Genomic DNA, 14997 nt, shown 5'->3' on the forward strand with positions numbered 1-14997 from the left:
TCACTGTGCCCAACATTCACAAGTTTGAAGCTCGTCACAGTCATCCCTTCCCAGATCCTACTCGGAATACCACAGACAAGGTTTAGACTTTTCGGATCTCAAGAATGTTGCCAATGGTTCTAGCCTATACCACGAAGATACTAATCTCACAGACTCGGTCCATGTATTAGATATCTAAGAGAGTATACTCCAGTTGTCGTCCAATGACTACGTTGAACATCATATAGATCGCTTTGTGGTTATCAGGCACGCGATCTTGGCTAAGCGAGTAATGAAGATTAGGTGATTGTCACGGGTCACCCCTTCATTCTGACTTGATTGAATTAAGAACAAGAGTATATCTTGGAGATGAAGTAGGCATGAATTGAAGGAAAAATAGTAGTAATTTCATTAATTCATGAAGAACAGCAGAGCTCCACACCTTAATCTATGGGGTATAGAAACTCCACCGTAGAAAATACATAAGTGAAAAAGGTCTAGGCATGGCCATGAGGCCAGCCTCCTAAATGATAGTCTATGATTACATCAGTTCCAAAAGATGGTCAAAAGACTCCTAAATAAATCACTAAAAGTAGTTTTTATACTAAACTAGTAATCTAGGTTTACAGAAAATGAGTAACTAAGTGCAGATAGTGCAGAAATCCACTTCCGGGGCCCACTTGGTGTGTTCTTGGGCTGAGCATTGAAGCCTTTTCGTGCTTAGGTTTTCCTGGAGTTAAACACCAGCTTTGGTGCCAGTTTGGGCGTTTAACTCCAATTCTGGTGCCAGTTTGGGCGTTTTACGCCAAGATATTTTAGGCTAAATTTAAACACCAGTTAGGGCCATCAAATCTTAAAATAAGTATAGACTATTATATATTGCTGGAAAGCCCAGGATATCTACTTTCCAACGCAATTTAGAGCGCGCAAATTGGGCTTCTGTAGCTCCAGGAAATCCATTTCGAGTGCAGCAGGGTCAAAATCCAACAGCATCTGCAGTCCTTTTTCAGCCTCTAAATCAGATTTTTGCTCAGGTCCCTCAATTTCAGCCAGAAAATACCTGAAATCACAGAAAAATACACAAACTCATAGTAAAGTCCAGAAATGTGATTTTTTAATAAAAACTAATAAAAATATAATAAAATGTAATTAAAACATACTAAAAACTATGTAAAAACAATGCCAAAAAGGGTATAAATTATCCGCTCATCACTTACTCACAAGCCCCCTACCACCAAACACCTTATTATGACCCTAATCCTTATCTACCATACCAACCACCTTATGAGCCATATGAACCATACATGGAACCACTACCATTCCAACACAATTACTCTCAAGAACCACCTCAATATACACCACCTCCATACCCTTTCCAAGATGAACTAACTTCTAATTATGAATCCTCCCTCCCACACAATGAACCCTCTCTTCCCTCACCACCTCCAATGGATGATTCTCTCTAAGGATTTATTAGCTCCTACCTCCAAAGGCAAGGAGAGACGTAAAAGGAGTTCAAGGAGTTAGAAGCCAAGATTGCCACCGTGGCGGAAGCCATTCACAACATGGCCTCTTCCCGCCTAAGCTTACACGACCAAGGCACTCCCATTGTTGAATGTGGAGAAGCAATCAAGGAGCATAGTGAGGGAGTAAGTTTAGATCTTCAAGCTGTAGAAGTGGAGTGGAAGCGAGAATTGTCACAAGGGGAGGAAGTTGATGAAATTGGGCCGGAAGAAGTGGTTGAAGACCTAGGAGATGCTAGAAGTCCATGGGGATGTGGAGTCATAGAGCCCTCTTTCAAGAAGCTTGACATTGATGTTGAGGAGGGTGTACAACCTCCAAAACATATCGTGGTTGAAGACTTTGAAGAGGTTGACTAAGAGATGGATTCAATCATTGAGGAATTCTTATGTACAATTGAATCCTCCCCCATTGGACTTGACATGGGGATTAAAGAAGAAGATACTTCCTCCCATACCCTTGGTAAGCGATGAAGAAGAAATTGAATTGGAAGAAAGCTACCAAGAGGAAGGGTTGAATGTGAAGAAACTTGCCTAGAGGTGGAAGTTGACAAGGAAGAACACAACGGAGTAGAGCTTACAAGATTGTTGGAAACACCTCTCCCCAAGCCATCACCATCTATTCTTTCATTCAAGTGGGTAAATCTCTCATCTCTATGCTTTATTATCCCACTTGAATATGGTATGCTTGAGACGGATGGGCAACTTAGAGCTCTTTGTGGCTTTAAGAGAAAAAGGGAGATGGTTAGTGGTTGGAAACATCACTCTAAGCTCATGATGGTAGCATGCTCAAAGTTGGATAGCAATAGTTGGTGTAGAACCAATTTGCATGGATCTAGGAGAATGTTTGGATGCTTAATTGAGAATTCACAAGCCTTGTCACCCAAACTTAACTATGGTAGTCAACAAGAAGATGGGTGCAAGAACAAGATTTGGGACCCCGGAATTCATTTCAACAACCAATACTCTTGGCTTACTTAAAGGCTTTATGTGCCTAATTTGGGATCCCAACGGACATTGGAGATGCAAACATTGGTGGGGATTCCAGGATGAATTCAAGCATAAGCCACCATAGCAAGGATTCCACCAAATGTCCAACTTAAGGACTTCAAACAAAAGTGCTAGGTGGGAGACACCCCACCATGGTAAACTCTTTCCATTCTCTTGTAAATATACCCAATAAATGAATTGAGTTGCCATTGTAGGTAGTTTTTTTTATTTTCTATACTCTTATACATTTTGCTTTTATTGATAGGTTGTTTGTTAAATTCATGTTTTGATTAGAGTAGTTGTTGTTAAGTTATATTTTGCTTGAGGTGTAAAATTTTGTTTATTTTGTATTTGAAAATTTTTCAAAAACTAAAAAGACTTGTTGTTAAATTTGATTTTTGATTGTTTTAGAATGCTTGTAGATTAGGAGAGTGTCCTGTTTTTATTCTAAGTTTTTTTTTAAAAAAAGGGGGCAGGCACGTGTACGTGTACACCACGCGTACGCGTCGATGCGTCAGTACAGCGCCCATACTTTTTCCCGAGAGTTATGCCAACTTAGTGCTAGAATTGTGCCTCAGGCACAATTCTCATCCCACGCGTCTGCATGATGAGGCACAATTTTCATCCCATGCGTACGCGTGCATCACGCAGACGCATCAGTTCGCACTCTCTCCATGTACGCGTACGCGTGCATGATGCCTACACGTCGCTTGTCTACCCTGCCACCCACGCGCACGCGTGGGCGACACTTACGCGTCGCCTTCCGCGCCCTGTTTTCCCCTGTTTCTGCCCTGTTTTCTATTCCCTTTTTCTCTCCTTTTCTTTCTTCTTCCTTTTTCACTTTCTTACTTTCTTCTTCTTCTCACTCTCTTCAAACTTCCACTTCTTATTCTTCTTATTTTTCATTGTCCTTTAGCATGTTGCATTTGTTCATTTTTATTCATTGCATTTTAATTTTATTTTTGTAACTTGTTTTACCTTTCTTTTCTATGTTCTTATTGTAATAACGGTGTTGAACTCTTACACTCAATTGTTGAGAATTTCTTGGTTAATCTTGGTGCTTCATGACTTGTTTGGCATTAATTGTAATATTTTCTCTATACACAAGATTAGTGCTTTAGTCCTTCCTAACTCATGATCCCTTGTTTTTGTACATTATTTTCATTGTGTTAGGATAGGGCCAAATACTCTCATGCTTATCCTTAATCTTGTTTGTGTCAATTTCCATTTGAACTTGATGCTCAACATGCTCTTCATGCTTTGACTTTACCTTTACATCAAGTGTAATGATATGCATTAGCTTATATTGCTTTCCCACTCACATGCGTAGCTAACATGTAGTGAGAATCTTACTCTTATTTGTTATTATCCCCCGCCTATGTTCTATTGCTTTGATATCTTTGTTATAGGCTTAATTTTCTTTCTTTTTCTTTCCTTTTAGGATGGCCACCAAGAGGGAAAGGAAAAGCTTCTAAATGGGGGCAACAAACAAGTCATCCGCACAACCTTTTGAAGAAGCTCAACACGTTGTAGCAACCCGTCCACCTTGCTCTTCTTTGCATGCACCGAGGACGGTGCAAATTTTTAAGTGTGGGGAGGTCGTCCGACTGATCTCCATGGGTAACAACTTCCTTTCTCAACACCAAAATATTTTTTTTAATTTCTTTGTTAGTTAGTTGTTGCATTGCATGATAGGTTGTATGTTAGTTATAATTTGTATATATTCTATCATTTCTTTTTATGTTCGGACCACTTGGTTAGGGTGATGATTTCTTTTCCAAGAAACTGTTTTTAAGGCACCCTGCCAATTTGAAAAAAATATTTGTGTTGAACTTACTTGAAGAATGTATTTTGGAACATGGTTTTTGAGCTAAGAACACAAGTATGTGAGTTTTGAGCCCAATTGTGTGGTTACATCTTATAACCACTTATTTTCCATTCTTGTGTGCATTGTTCTCTTTCTATGATTATAATCTTTGATTTGTTTGAGTCTATATGTCCATTATTCCATGTATACATGCATTTATATGATTTATGCCATCATTTCAAATAGCTCACTTACCCAAATAGCCTACCTTTCATCAACCATTGTTAGCCAATTTTGAGCCTATTTAATCCCTTTTATTCTTAATTGTAGCACATCACTACCCCTAAGTGAAAAATAATAAATGTCCTTAATTTGGATCTTTGATTAGGTTAGGCTAGTGAAGGTGTGTATCATTTAGGTATGGGAAACTTGGGACATTGGTTGAGGTAAAAGTGTAATTTTTATTTTTGTTGAAAATTTTAGAAATTAGGTACATACTCATGTATTAAATATGTAAAACCATATGCATTGATACATTTGTATATACCTTAGTTAAAAAAAATGATGAAAAGAAAAAAATATACATATATGAAAAGAAAAAAAAATAGAAAAAGAAAAAAGAGAAAAAGAAATAAAAAGGGGACAAAATTCCCCAAAGTAAGGTTCAATAAAAATCAATGCATATGTATGGTGAATTAAAAAGAATGCATGAGTATGTGAAAAAGTGGGAATCATGGGTAGCTAGGTTGCGTATTATAATTATATAGGTTGTTATATAGGTTAGGTGAGAGCTTAGGTTAATCAAAGATGCAAATTTTAAGCTCACTTAGCCATATATGCATCCTTACCTTCACCCTAGCCCCATTACAACCTATGAATGAAGCCCTCATGATGAATGTATGCATGCATTGAATAATTGTTGATTGTTAGATGAAAAACAAATCATGGAAAGCATGATTAGAGGAGAATTGAGAGATCGACCCTATACACTTGAGCGACTAGAGCGGATACACTTCCGGTGAGGGTTCGATGCTCAATTCTTTGTTCCCGGCTTTCATGAGCTTTTCTTCTTGCAAGTCTATTTGTACTTTATTTTGATATTCAAATTGATAGGATTCATGAATCATCATACTACTTAGCCCCACATGTGCATATGTGTTCTTGGGGATTGATTTACTTTTAACCAAGTAGGTAGAATCATTTTGCATTTTGTTGCATTCATATAGATAGGCGCATATAGTTTATTTGCATTGAATAAATGTTCATACCCCTTTTCTTGTCCTTCTTTATTCTTAGCATGAGGACATGCTTGGTTTAAGTGTGGGGAGGTTTGATAAACCCCAATTTTGTGGTTTATCTTGTGCTTAATTTGGAGGATTTTATCAACTTTTCTCACATTTATTCAATGAAATAGCATGGTTTTGTGATTCTCCCTAAATTTGTGTTTAAGTGTGAAAACATGCTTTTTAGGCCTTAAAATAGCTAAATTTAATTCACTTTAATTTTATTCGATGCCTTGATATGTTTGTTAAGTGATTTCAGGTTTAGAAGGCAAAGATTGGATTGAACGAATAAAGGAAAAGCATGCAAAGTGGGAGAACTCATGAAGAAATAAAGGAACTGTAAAGCTGTCAATCCTGACCTCTTCGCACTTAATCAATCATAACTTGAGCTAGAGAGGTCCAAATAAGACAGTTCTAGTTGCGTTGAAAAGCTAACATCTGGGGCTTCAGAATGATATAAAATTTGCTATAGTTTCTTGGCGTCTAGGGATGCGTACACGTGCATCACACGTACACATGGGAGGATGCACGTGACTCACTAAAGGCAACTCGTGGCTAGCGATTTCTGAAGCATTTTGGGCCCAATCCAACTCATTTCTGATGTTATTGAACCCAAGGATTGAAGGAGGAAGGAACCAAGTAGCCATAGTTTAGTTTTCATCATGTTTTAGGTTAGAATTCTAGAGTGAGAAGCTCTCTCTTCTCTCTAGAATTTAGGGTAGTTTAGGTTTAATTTTCTTAAATCCAATTTTCAATTCTTGTTTTGATTTAGTCTTCCCTTTTAATTTCTTGTCATTACATCTTGCTCTTCTAGTTTTACTTGTTAATTTCTTATTTTGCTCTCTTTTATGTTGATGAACCATTATCGAATCTTGATTTCTTTGAATGCAATCTTGTGTTTCCAAGTCTCTTTTATGTTATCCCCATTGTTATTGTTGATTTCTTGTTGATGTTAGTTGTGGGTTTTATTAATTCTTGCATCTTGTGATGTTTCCTTTTATTTCACTCTAGGTATTTGATGAAATATTTTCTCTAGTTTTTGAGTAGTTTTCTTTACTCTTGGCCTAGGCTAAGGGAATTGAGTGACCTTGAGTCATTGGGTCTCATTGAATTGGTGATTTGAGAACCCTTGGTGATCAATTTGATACCCATTGACACTATGAAGAGAGCAAAACTCTCGTGCGATCTAGAATTTTCACAATAAGTTCGCGTTGTAAGTATAGCTTCCAGACCGACAAGAATTCCTTTCTTACAAAAGTTTTGTTTGTCACTTAAAGCAAACCCAATAAAATTGATAACCGAGTATTTAAATATCGGGTCGTCTTCTCAAGAAATTGCAGGGAGGTGTTCTTATTATTGGTTAGGAGTCTTGTAAATTAGGGGTTTTTAAAGTAAGGAACCAGTATGTTAAATGATAAGAAAAATAAAATAGTAATAATAAAATAAACTCTTGGTAAGGTATTAGAACTGGAAGTCCTATCCTTATCAATTGTGATGAGAATTGGATTTTAATCCCACTTTGTTAACCTCTAACTATGAAGGTAAATCAAGTGGATTAATTAGCTTGATCCTCAAGTCCTAGTCAATTCCTATAGAAAGACTAGAGTTATTAGAGCAACTCCCAATGTCAACCACTGCTTTATTTGACAACTCAAGCGTTACCAATTATTTAACCAAAGCCAAAAGGAAGAAAATATCTAAATTAAATTAACAGCATCCATATAAATAAAGCAAAGCAAAATTAAATCTGAAAATACCTCAAATTGCATTAATAAAGGAAATCAAGTTAAACATGAGAATTCATGAACCAAATTAAATGGGAAAAATAAATACAAGGAGCATTGAACCTGTGATGAAGAAGAAATAATCCTAAATCCTAAAACTAAATCCTAAGAGAGAGGAGAAAACCTCTCTCTCTAAAAACTATATCTAAAGTTATGAATTGCGAGCTGATTCTCATGAATGAATGGATTTTATCACTTTATAGCCTCTAATCTGTGTTTTCTGGGCCGCAAACTGGGTCGAAAACAGCCCAGAAATTGCTGGAGAAGAAATCTGCCACGCTGATTTTCGCCATTGCGACGCGTCTGCGTGGAGCTCCACGCGAACGCGTCGCCTAGCATCAAAGCAACTATGGCATATTATATATCAAATCGAAGCCTCGAACGTTAGCTTTCCAATGTAACTGGAACCGCGTCATTTGGACTTCTTTAGCTAAAGTTATAGCCATTTGAGTGCGAAGAGGTCAGGCTGGACAGCTTAGCAATTTCTCCAACTTCTTGTATTCCTTCCACTTTTGCATGCTTCCTTTCCATCCTCTAAGCCATTCCTGCCCTGTAATCTTTGAAAACACTTAACACACATATCAAGGTATCTAATAGTAATAAGAGAGGATTAAACATAGGGAACTTAAGGCCAAAGAAGCATTTTTTCAATCAAAGCACATAATTAGGAAGGCAAATGTAAAACCATGCAATTAGTATGAATAAGTGGGTAAAGAATTGATGAAAACCACTCAATTGAGCACAAGATAAACTATAAAATAGTAGTTTATCAATCTTCCACACTTAAACATTAGCATGTCCTCATGCTAAGCTCAAGAGAAGCTATAAAGGAGTGAAGAGGAATGATAGAATGTATGAAATGCAACCTATCTGTATGAATGCAACTACATGAAAAATGTTTCTACCTACTTGGTTAAAAGTAAATAAGCTCTCAAGACAAACATAAATTAGATTTCACTAATTCAAATCATACAATAAAAAGGAAATAAACTTGTATGAAGATAGCTCATGAAAGCAGGGAACATAGAATTAAGCACTGAACCCTTACTGGTAGTGTATATCACTCTAACTCTCAATTGTCTAGGGTAATTCACTCTACTCTTCTCTAATCATGCTTTCTAAACTTTGTTCTTCATCTAACCAATCAACAAATATTTAGCATATCAATACAAACATCATGAGGTCTTTTTAGGGTTGTAATGGGGCTGAGGTAAAGGTAAGGATATATGTATGGCCAAGTGAGCTTTATAAAGTGAATCCTTGATTAGTCTAAGATCTCACCTAACATATACATACTTTATATAATTTTAAAATGCTTTACCTAGCTACCCAAAATTTTCCCACTTTTTTATTACATGCTCATGTATCAAACTTATTTTTGAATTTTGTCCCATGTGCATTGATTCTTTTTATTTTGCATTTGGGGTAATATTATTTTTCTTTTTTCTTTTTTTTTGTATCCCCTTATTTAATTACTTAATATATTTTTTTTCAATGCACATGGTAATTTAATTATTTTGATTTCACATGAGCATGCTTCCCAAATTTTCAAATAACTTATTCAATTTAATTCCCTACTTTTTTCATATCATCCCATGTTCCCATACGGTTTCCCACACTTAAACAATACACAATTTCTATCTTAAGCTAACCAAGGATTCAACTTGGGATTTTTATTTTGTTTTTCTGCTTAAGGCTAGTACTGTGGTTTATAGAACAAGAGGGGATTAAAAGCTCAAGGGGACTAACAAGGGCGATGTAAAAGGTAGGCTAATTTTGGGATAAGTGAGCTAGAATCAAACAATGGCTTCAATCATATGCAAGCATGTAAATACACTAAATAATGGACATATAGAATGGAACAAAGCAAAGATTGCAATTATAGAGAAGAAAACACACAGGAATAAAAATTTATGGTTAAATAATGTAACCATGTAAATAAGCTCAAAATCTCACAGGTTGTGTGTTCTTGGCTATAATTCATGTTCCAAATACAACTTCAAACAAGTTTTAACATAAAAAATTTTTCAATTTTAAATTAGTGAAATTTTTTTTTTCAAAAATAGAGTCCTAAAAAGAAATTTATTACTTTAACCAAGTAGTAACTAAATGCATAAAATCAAACAAACATGCAATTAAACATGCAAATGCAACAACTAATTTAACAAAGAAAATTTAAACATTGGTGTTGAGACAGGAAGGTACTAACCCACGAAGATCGGTATCGACCTCCTCACACTTAAAGATTGCACCGTCCTCGGTGCATGCTGAGATGTGCAGGTGGACGGGTGGTTCCAACTGATGCTTTTCTTCAAGAATTGTGCAGATGGACTTGTTTGTCTCCCCTTTTAGAAGTTTCTCCCTTTTTCCATCTTCGGTGGCCAGCCTGAAAGAAGAGAAAAAGAAGAAAAGTAACCCAAAAGATAGAAAATAAATAAAATATGGGTATTAAAGCCAGATGATAAGGGTCTCATTTACATGAAAGCTTCAACATGTTCGTGAGAAAACAATAGAATCACATGGCATATCAGTGGTGCAGAAATTGCAACAAAGGGGAGGAGTGTGGGTAATGAAAATATCAATAAGTTCATGTCAATGCAAATGAAGTGCAAGTATCATAAAAGATTGGCATTGGCAGATAATTAATATCATCCCACAATGTAAAACAAGTCACTAGCACCAAAATAATTTCAAAAAAGATGCAACAGTTGAATAAGAACATTTAACACCAATGGTAAAATAATAAATTTGGAAAAGAAAAATAAAAATATGCACAAAATTAAAATGCAATGAATGAAATATGCAAATAAATTAGAGAAAATAGAATGAAGGTGAAAAGGAATGAGAAGTGAAAGAGATAAAATAAGAAAGAAAGAAGGAAGAAGAAAAGATAGAAAATAAATTAGGATTAGAAAAGAAAAGATAAGATAATTGGCGCTGATCTGGATAAGTTGTGCGGCGCAGGCGACACGGACGCGTGGGTGACGCGGTCGCGTGGTGCGCGATAAGGTTAGGCGACGCGGACGCGTGGGTCACGCGATTGCGTGACTCGATTTGTGCTAGTGGCGCGAGTACAGCCTCGCATTCGCACAACTCTCTGTTTGAAATGCATTTTTGCCAAAAATTTGGGTGACGCGGTCACGTGGTTGACGCGATCGCGTGGTAAGGCTTGTGCTTCTAGCACCGTTCCAGCCCCATTCAAGCCTAACTTGTTGCCATACACCCATTTACGTCGATTTCACAGGGCCACGCGTTCGCGTGGGTGACGCGGACGCGTGGGAGGCATTTTTCCCACATGACGTGGACGCGTCAGCGACGTGGTCGCGTGAGTCAATTTGTGCCAAAGGCACGCCTCCAGCCACGCTCTCACGTGACTCTCTGTTCAATTTTCTTTTCTTTCCAACGCACTGGTGACGCGGACGCGTCGGCGACGCTTCCGCGTCGCGTGCGTGCTCTTCTTTTTTTTTTTTTATGCAATATGCAGATGCAAATGCAGTGCTGATATGGATGCTATGAATAATTCTAGGTTCAATAAAATGGAATAAAATAAAACTTAAAAATAAACAAAATGAAATAAAATTAAAATTGAAAAGGAATGATCATACCATGGTGGGTTGTCTCCCACCTAACACTTTTAGTTAAAGTCCTTAAGTTGGACATTTGGTGAGTTCCTTGTCATGGTGGCTTGTGTTTGTATTGATCCTTGAATCCCCACCAATGTTTGTGATTCCAATGGCTTCCGGGGTCCCAAACTAGGCGCAGAGAGCCTTCAAGCAGGTTAAAGCAAGTGACAAAGCCCCAGGAATGTTGATTTCTAGACTGAATTCCGGGATCCCAAACCTTGCTTTTGCACCTGTCTTCTTGTTGAGCAATATTGTTCCATCCGGGTGGCAGGCAATCTGAATTCTCACTAAGGTGGTCAAACAACTTCCTAGACCCATTCAGCTGAGCTTTACACCAACCTTTGTGTTTAAACTTAAAGCTTCCAACCATAATGAACCTTGCAGGATAATTCTTACCACTGACCATCTTCCTCTTACTCTTAATGCCACAAACAGCTCTAAGCTGACCATCCGTCTCCAGTAGCCCATATTCAAGTGGAATTAGAAAGCTAAGGGATATGAATTTTACCCACTTGAATGTTGTGAAGGATAATGGCAACTCAGGGGGAGGTATTTCTAATGAATTTGCAAGCTCCACTCCCTTGTGCTCTTCTCTGACAACTTCCACCTCTTTGCAAGCTTCTTCAATTTCAACCTCTTCCTCTTGGTAGCTTTCTTCCAATTCAATCTCTTCTTCATTTCTCACCAAGGGCATGGGAGGTTGTGCCTCTTTTTCTTGAATTTCCATCTCTTGATCGACCTCTTCCAAGTCCTTAACCATGAGATGCCTTGGAGGTTGTACACCCTCCTCAACATCAAATGCAACCGTCTTGGAAGGAGGCTCTATGTCTTCACTTTTCCATGGAGGTTCAGCATCTCCTAAGTCTTCAACCACTTCTTCTTCTTCAATAATTCCGGCTTCCTCTACTTGTTCCAGTACAAATTCATGCTCCTTACTGTCCATCGGAGTTTCTAATGTCTCCTTTATGCTACGTTCTTCATTAGATTGTCCACATGAAGCCATGGGGATTCCTTGATTGTCCAAACGTCGGGAAGCTAATTGATTTATCGCTTGATTCAATTAGTGAAGGGTTGCATGAAATCTTTCCACTATTTCCTTGAGACGATCCTTTGATTCTTGTTGTGCTCGACTATCATAAGTAGGATCATAGTGCTCTTGGATTGATGGATATGGAGATGGTGAATATTGAGGTGGTGGTTCTGGGCGTGGTTCATATGGTGGTTGTTGTGGTGGATAAGGATTAGGATTATATGGTGGTGTTTGGTGGTAAGGGGCTTGTGAGTATGGTGGTTCAAAGTTGTGTTGAGGAGATGGTTCATTGGCATATGATGGAGCTTGCTGGTAACTACAAGGGGATCCACCATATCTATTGTCTTGGCATGCATTGTAGGATGGTTGTTGTCCATGGTATCTTGGAAGGTGATGTTGCCGAAAGGGTTGATCAGATCCTCGTGGCTCCTTCCATCTCTGATTGTTTTGACCTTGATGCATGTTCCTGTTATAATTTCCATTCCTTGCAACAACATTGGAACCAAACTCAAAGCGAGAGGGGTGAGAACTCATAATAGTAAAAAAATTAAAAAACAAAAATAAAAACAAATTTTAAATTAAAAGGTTATTGAAATTTAAATTTTGAATTTGAAAATTAAATTTTGAAATTTGAAAATTAAATTTTGAAATTTGAATTTTGAATTTTTGAATTTTAAATTTTTGAAATTTGAAATTTGAAATTTGAAACTTAAATATTGAAATTTGAAATTTGATTTTTGAAATAAGGTAAGATAAGATTTTGAAAAAGATATGATTTTTTGAAAAAGATTTAAATTTTGAATTTTTTTTCAAAATTTGAAATTTTTAAAATTTTGAATTTTAAAATTTTTTGAATTTTTGAATTAAATGAGGAAAGAGAAAAACAATAAAATGACACCAAACTTAAAATTTTTTAAATCAAAACGAAGAAAACAACTAAGAACAACTTGAAGGTCAAGATGAACACGAAGAACAACTTGAAGATCAAGATGAATACCAAGAACAAAAATTTTTTTTTTTTGAAAAATTTTTAATAACTCAATAAAAACCAATAACCTCTTAATTTACGAAAAAGCAAAAAAAAAAAGACAAATAAACAAGCAAAAAGCAAATATTTACAATAACCAATAATAAGGCACACGTTTGCAATTCTGCGGCAACGGCGCCATTTTTGAAGAGAGCGAAACTCTCGCGCGATCTAGAATTTTCACAATAAGTTCGCGTTGTAAGTATAGCTTCTAGACTGACAAGAATTCCTTTCTTACAAAATTTTTGTTTGTCACTTAAGCAAATCCAATAAAACTGATAACCGAGTATTTAAACCTTGGGTCGTCTTCTCAAGGAATTGCAGGGAGGTGTTCTTATTATTGGTTAGGAGTCTTGTAAATTGGGGGTTTTGAAAGTAAGGAACCAGTATATTAAATGATAGGAAAAATAAAATAGTAATAATAAAATAAACTCTTGGCAAGGTATTAGAACTGGAAGTCCTATCCTTATCAATTGTGATGAGAATTGGATTTTAATCCCAGTTTGTTAACCTCTAACTATGAAGGTAAATCAAGTGGATTAATTAGCTTGATCCTCAAGTCCTAGTCAATTCCTATGGAAAGACTAGAGTTATTAGAGCAACTCCCAATTTCAACCACTGCTTTATTTGACAACTCAAGCGTTACCAATTACTTAACCAAAGCCAAAAGGAAGAAAATATCTAAATTAAATAAACAGCATCCATATAAATAAAGCAAGCAAAATTAAATCTGAAAATACCTCAAATTGCATTAATAAAGGAAATCCAGTTAAACATGAGAATTCGTGAACTAAATTAAATGGGAAAAATAAATACAAGGAGCATTGAACCTGTGATGAAAAAGAAATAATCCTAAATCCTAAAACTAAATCCTAAGAGAGAGGAGAGAACTTCTCTCTCTAAAAACTACATCTAAAATTATGAATTGTGAGCTGATTCTCATAAATGAAAGGATTCCCCCACTTTATAGCCTCTAATATGTATTTTCTGGGCCGTAAACTGTGTCGAAAACAGCCCAGAAATTGCTAGAGAAGAAATCTGCCACGCTGATTTTTGCCACTGCAACGCGTTCACGTGGAGGACGCGTTTGCGTCGCCTAGCATCAAAGCAACTATGGCATATTATATATCAAATCGAAGCCTCAGATGTTAGCTTTCTAACGCAACTGAAACCGCATCATTTGGACCTCTGTAGCTAAAGTTATAGCTGTTTGAGTGCGAAGAGGCAGGCTGGACAGCTTAGCAATTTCTCCAACTTCTTGTATTCCTTCCACTTTTGCATGCTTCCTTTCCATCCTCTAAGCCATTCCTGCCCTGTAATCTCTGAAAACACTTAACACACATATCAAGGTATCTAATGGTAATAAGAGAGGATTAAACATAGGAAACTTAAGGCCAAAGAAGCATGTTTTCAATTAAAGCACATAATTAGGAAGGCAAATGTAAAACCATGCAATTAGTATGAATAAGTGGGTAAAGAATTAATAAAAACCACTCAATTGAGCACAAGATAAATCATAAAATATTGGTTTATCACACTAACCCACTACTAATCTAATTAGTAGATAGGTTAGGACTTATGGATTGATGTTGATCAAGCCATTTGACGTACTTCAAGCCTAGGAGTAGATATTACGTACTTAAGGCTTTTGGAAGTAGACTTAATGAGCTTGGTTTCTCATAATTGTTAATATATGGTTTGTAGACAAGGATGCTGATCTCAATTACCTATGTCTAGCTAAGAGTTCTTTTCCTTTATTTTATTAGTTCTTGACATTTTACTTTCTTGTCATCTATTTTTCTTGCCAATTATAAATCAAACCCCCTTATTCCTTCATAGTCAATAATTGATCACTTCATTGAAATTCCTCGTGAGATGACCCGAGGTTTAAATACTTCGGTTAATTTTCATTGGGGTTTGTACTTGTGACAACCGAATTTTTTATTGGGAGGAT

This window comes from Arachis ipaensis, chromosome B09 (genome assembly GCF_000816755.2).
Source record: "Arachis ipaensis cultivar K30076 chromosome B09, Araip1.1, whole genome shotgun sequence".
In the NCBI taxonomy this organism is placed as follows: Eukaryota; Viridiplantae; Streptophyta; class Magnoliopsida; order Fabales; family Fabaceae; genus Arachis; species Arachis ipaensis.